The following is a 6,413-nucleotide window of genomic DNA, read 5'->3' as shown; positions in this document are numbered from 1 at the left end:
GTGGGCTCAAATATTACATCTCTACCTGGCTTTAATAAAGAAGCACCCGCAGAAGTGGATGCTCCTGACCAAATGACCACCATCACCTCCACTTGCAACACCATCACTTCAACTTGCAACACCATCAGCACATTGCATTTCTAATAATCTTTTAAATTTTTTCGCATCGGACTCAAATGCCCTTTTTTCTTTTGTTATGCAATTTTGCAAGTGCCTTTTATTCATTTTTCTTATCTTTCTTAAATTCCGCTTCTGGTAATTCCACCTTTTTAATATTTTAATTTTATCCACTCCCGCGCTTTTGCAGCTTACTTTTCTTTGATTTCTTTTTAAAGTTCTTTCTTAATAAAAAAATGCAACTCTGGCGAATGTATTAGTTGTTTCACTCTTGCATATACATAAAAAAAAAATTGTAACAATGGTCTCTTTTTAACCAACGCAAAAATATTAGAAAGGTTTGCAAATGTGTTAGTGAGATAAATGAGAATGTGTTAGTTTCCATCACACAATTCTTGTAGGGATCCCCTGCAGCAAATCAAACTGGTTCAGAACTTACGCTGAGCTAGCCTGAAAAGGGACGGTACTGGTTCTTCATCTATCCCAACTCAATGCTTGCAACTGTCTTTTTTAACATGGCGATGTCCTACGAAGTGACAATTGTCGCCCTCTGCAGAACTTTTGAACTTGTTCTGAGCTGACTCTGGCTTAGATGGTTCATATAACAACAGTTCTTAGATAGTTCAAAAAGGGTCACCTCCGGGCTAGAAAAAATGTGGTTTATTTTGAGCTGGTTCTAATAAGTATAGTATAGAGCCTTTTCTTTAAATAAGCACGCATACAATTTTGTAAATAAAAATACTTCATTTTATGTTTAAAGAGCTATTTGTTTTGAACTAATTTACTTTTTGAAGCAAACTGCGTGTCAATTATTCCTTTATTTTCTAAAACCGTTATGGCGCATTTACATGGTATGAAGCCATATGAACTGTTGATACGCTAAAATAGAGGGACTACATGTTCTAATGAGGAATTCAATGATATCGAGTGGGATGCATATAATAAATTTTTTCATATGAAAAGTTATGGGGAGATACTGTAAACATACTGTTGTGATACTGTTAAGCAAATTATAGCAAGTTGAATTTTCATACATCTTCCCATAAAAAGTTTAACAGATGCAGAGATACCAAGGGGGGTTTTTCCCATTTTGATGCCTTTTTAATACAAAACCCACCGAAAAGGAGGAAAGCGGTAACTCCGCCATTCACATACATGTCAAAAGTATGAATTTAAAAATTAAAAACAATAAACAAACAAATTCAAAACAAAGAAATTCTTTGTACTAGAACTTTTTAAATTGAAGCCACTCACGTTTAGTGGACAATAAAAATACGAAGAACTATGATAACAAACTTACAACAAGACATTACAGAACATTTTAATGAGCTTTATATCACGTTTAAGTAACAATAAGCCTATATTTTCCAAGCTGGCAAAGAAATGAAAATTTTTATTTTTTGTTGTTTACACAAAGCCTTGCCAAATATACATATAAGTCAAAATTATAGAAGGCCTTTCATTTTTTCATACAGTTTATGCTTCTTTCTGGCTTTTACAAAAATGCAGGGATACCGCACTTATTTCGGTACAATATGATCGTAATGTATTTTCAATTCAAACATCCCACGAAAATGCTTGCGATTTTAGAACCATTAGTGAATATTTGCAAACTACTGCAAATAATAGAGTGCCATATCTTACAAAGTTCAGAGTATTAACGAAACAAACAAGCATTTTATGGCTTCATGTTTCCTTCAAACCGCATTGCTATCTTTTCTAGCTTTTCCTTTTGTTTAGCGCTGTAACCTATTAAGTTATATCTTTTAATTTATACATGTGAACTATTTTCAATGAGCATTTTTCCATTTGCTCCAGAATTTTGGGTACATTTCTCTCATTCTTTTTTATATTACATATATACACTCCGAAGTTCGGGATAGTATTTTGAATATACCAGCAATATATGTAAAAGTAGTGGCGGCTGCTGTAGAGCATTACGCAGAGCCTGAGTTCAAGCCCAGTTTTTCTAATAGTGGTTGCCCCTCTGTTGGTAATAGTAAACCTCCGAGTTTATTCTGTCATGGAAACAACTTCTCATTAAAATACAATTGCCGTTCGGAGTCGGCGTAAAACTGTCCTTTACTTTGTGGGACAAAATCACGCACGCCGAATATCGGAGGAGAAGCTAGGCCAAACACTAACATATTGTTCAAGCGATATACATATTCGTCGTTTAAAGTACAAAAGCGCGTATCGTGGTTCTGCAAAACCTCGGAACTGAAATTTGTGCCAAAAAAGGTATTTGGTCATCGGAAGCTCCTGACATCAAGCCCTTAGCCATTTATAATAAAATATCGATATAATAAAATATCGACTTAGACATAAGGAGAGAAGATTGTTAAGTTTAAAAGAGAGAACCGTTTTTAATTGGGATCAGTTTCACTCTCTCCTATGAAATTTAGGCAACCTCCCATACGAGGTTTTGCATTTCCTTGATGCGCGGTTTTGTGCTTTAAACGAAGATATGTAGAAGTGTTGCATACATATTTTGGTGCCTTTTCAAGTATAAAATCCACTGAGAAACGGAAGAAAACGGCATCCCAACTAGCAACATATGAGTTTCAACCGTCCAACTCAGCATCCCTTTTTCAGTAGTTCAGAGACAGTTCTGAAATTTGTAGGGCGGAACTAGCGCTTTGACAGACTGTCCCTAAATTTTGCTGCAGGGGATATGTACATGTAAAAGCACAGCATTGTATTGTTATTCTACGAAGGTATGTTGGGGAAACAGATCGAATATTGATTATGGAAGAAACCAAATGGAACCAGAAAGATAACCAACCGTTCAGCTATGGAAAAACTAAAAATGCAGACCGATAGTACTTTTAATGCTTATTTCAACTAAATAAATATAATTTGGCGCAATTGAAAAATAAAGAAGATATAAGAGGTTAAACTTTTTTCTCGATATTTTAAAATATTAATATATTCTAAACTACGTAACCGATTGAAAAGGTAAAAAAGAAGAGAAAAGTCAAAATAAAGACAATTAGTCTATCTTAAGGCTTATAAATAAAGTGTGTATGCTTGTTTATATCTTTAAGCCAAAAATATTGAAAAACAAATAAAAAGTTAAAATTTTTTCATAAAAAAACCTTTTTTAGAAAAAAGTGCATAATCAATGCTAAAGAAATATTTATTATTTAGAAAGCGCACGTTCTTACCTTTAATTTGATGTACATATTTTATTATGATCTGCTTTTGAAGTTTAAAAATTCAGTGATAAAAAAATTAAAAGCATTTACAAGCAAGTGGCAAGTGTGAGGTGATATCAGTTTCTTTTGCCCAGAACTTCTTTCTGCCTAGGCGGCCTTCGGCCGCACTTATGGATTCTAACCCTTACAGAAAAGAATTCTCCTTTCTGTGTTGCCGAAGAAGTAGGCTGAACACCTTTTGCAGAGAACATTTTTGTGCGACCTTCAGCCGCACTAAAGATTATAACCTTTACTAAGTAGAATTCTCCTTTCTGTATTGACGAAGAAGGGTTGCTGAACACCTTTTGCAGAGAACACTTTTCTGCATAGGTGGCCTTCGGCCGCACTTAGGGATTATAACCCTCACTAAGTAGAATTCTCCTTTCTGTGTTACCGAAGAAGGAGCTGATATTTGCGTAGAACTTCTTTCACTATCACTAAACTCTTAAAACGCAAAAGCAAATCATAAAATAATATGTATATCAAATTAAAGGTAAGAACTTGTACTTTCTAAAGAATACAAATTTTCTTAGCATTGATTGTGCACTTTTTACCAAAAAAAGTTATTTTATGAAAAAAGTATAATTTTTTTTAATATTTTTGCTTTAATTGTATAAACAAGCATACACGTTTTATATATCAAGTTGAAGATAAACTAATTGTCTTTATTTTAACATCCTTACTTAATCGGTTACGTAGTTTAGAAAATATTAATATTTTAAAATATCAGAATTTCTTTTCTCTTATATCTTCTTTACCTTCCAATTGCGCCAAATAATATTTATATATGTAGTTGAAATCAGCGTAAAAGTACTATCGATCTGCATTTTTAGTTTTTGCATAGTTGAACGGTTGGTTATCTTGATGTATGCCAACCAAATTGCGACGCACATGTGCACAATTGTTGCTTGAAATGTAATACCGTCGAACGGCAACCTTCGCCGAATTGGGCGATGCTGTCGTTCACGGTTCGCCCTGCTATTTCGCCTACTTAATCAAAATTAGAGCGGTTGCGAAAACAGCTGATACCATTTGATCGTCTTTATAATTTGGGTGACCACATTTAGAAAAAACTAAAACATATTTAGAAATGAGGAAATGATAACAAATATAAATGTAAAAAAAGAGAGATTATAATAAATTTTTTATTTCAAGCCAGATTGAACGAATCCACAACTATATTTTTCAAACAACAAAAATAATTCGTGTTTATGTTGTTTTCTTCTAAAACTTTAAAAGCAAAAAAGAAATACGGCCGCCTTTGGCACGTAAAGCTGCCATCGCCCAGCCGGGCGATAGAAATAAATCTATCGCCATGAAACGCCGCCGTGCGAACTTCGCATTTCGCTTTGGCTGTGTTCAATTTCACGCGCTTGAGGGTATTTTAATTTTAACTGCGCGAATTTCGCTGGGGGGAGTTCGCCATTCGCCGGCATTGTATTCCAGCTAATATGTGTCTCTGTCTGTGTCCAAAATATAACGTTTATTATAGTTCTTTTCTTCTTGTAAAATGGCAACATTATCAAAATCGGGATAGTGTTCTACATCCCTACAGTGTGCTAACAACGCCGTCTTATTATCCATTGAGCTGTTCCTTAACTTTATATTGATTTGTGTGCGGAAATCCTTGTCTTGAGTTTAGTTTTTGTTGTCCCCACATATACTTTGTCGCATAAGTGGGTTTTCAATAAAAATAGACAGCGAACAACGGCTTTGTTTGCGTAAATGCGCAATTGTTAGAGGAAGGGAAAATTACAGTCTACAGTCTAGCCGTAAAAAATTTCAAAGAGCAGCAAACGGCGGATAATTTAAAGCAATTAATTTTGGAGACATTGGGAAGGTAAGTTCTCAAAAACTGGTCTTAGTTCCTGCCGTATATATTATTGAATTTATTTATTGTCCTTTATATGTAGATATGAAATTAATATTGAGCAAATATATAGTATCACCAGCGACAACGGTCGAAATATGGTCAAGTGTGTTTCCTTTTTACAATTCGATAATGAAAATGAAGAAAGTACGAATATATTAGTTTTTGACTCTGATGATGACGAAGGCGATAATATTGATGTAACCTGCGATACCATTTTTGATGATCCACAGTTCGACGATTGTATGACCTCTCACTTCAGTAAGTCCAAGTAATCAATTACCTCAATACCATGATAAAAATTCTATGAGGTAAAACCATGGTAAATAAAAGAATTTTAAAATTCATTTTTTTATCATGCCCAATACGTTATACTGTGCGGCACTCCAAAATACGTGGGAAGTGATATTATTGTTTTTTAGGTCTTGTCGAATAAAACAAGAATCGAAATACGAAATTTGCCAGAAACCCCCAAAAATCTTGACTTATGATCAAAACCTAGTTTTTAGTACCTTACTCGACAAGACGTACAAGAAATTTTACATCACTTCCCAGGTATTTCTACTTCATTCTTCTTTGTAGCACTGTGTTATCATTTTAATTTCAGATTCTCTTGCTGTTATAAAATGTGCCGCTCACACCATACAATTGAGTGTACAGAATGTAATAAAAAACGAAAATGTAAAATTGAAGTTTGAAAAATGTCGATTAACTGCAAAAAAGCTTCGCACACCAGCAGTCAATAATAATTTGTTACCACCGATAGCTGACTGCCCCACCCGTTGGAGCTATTCATACGATTTGGTGAAGCGCATAAAAGCTGTTCGAGATTTCGTTGACCATAATTTTGAATATCCAGATGTAGACTGGAGTTTTGTAGACGATTTTTTGATTAGTTTTGCTCCCATAAAGGCAACTACAGAAAAGTTACAAAACCAAAACTTACTTTTTGGCGACTTCATAGCAATGGTTTTGGAAATGTGCTTGGCGGTAAAAAAAAAATTTCCGATGCATCTGAAATTTCAAGACTTTTATTCCATTCGATTACTAAAAGGAAGAAAATGCTCTTAAGTAATGCAACTGTAGCTGCAGCCATTTATTTAGACCCCAGATTATATCGTTTATTGCTAAGTCCTGAATTTGAGCATATGAGAGTAATAGCCGTTGAGCATTTGAAAATGCTACATTTAAAAGCTAGTGCCATTTTTTCTCAGGTACTTTTTATGATT

At 34.3% G+C, this 6,413-nt stretch overlaps 1 protein-coding gene across 7 annotated transcripts in view; it reads left to right on the top strand.

Annotated features, from left to right (window-relative positions):
• The window catches only part of LOC118745657 (epidermal growth factor receptor kinase substrate 8-like protein 2), a 193,545-nt gene that overhangs the window by 186,590 nt on the left and 542 nt on the right, over positions 1-6,413 (top strand). The window lies entirely within an intron of this gene.

This window comes from Rhagoletis pomonella, unplaced genomic scaffold (assembly GCF_013731165.1).
Source record: "Rhagoletis pomonella isolate Grant_MI unplaced genomic scaffold, Rhpom_1.0 Rhpom_scaffold_00009, whole genome shotgun sequence".
Taxonomy (NCBI): Eukaryota; Metazoa; Arthropoda; class Insecta; order Diptera; family Tephritidae; genus Rhagoletis; species Rhagoletis pomonella.
Note: the sequence above shows the minus strand (reverse complement) of the source record. Positions and strands in the feature narration are given on the sequence as shown.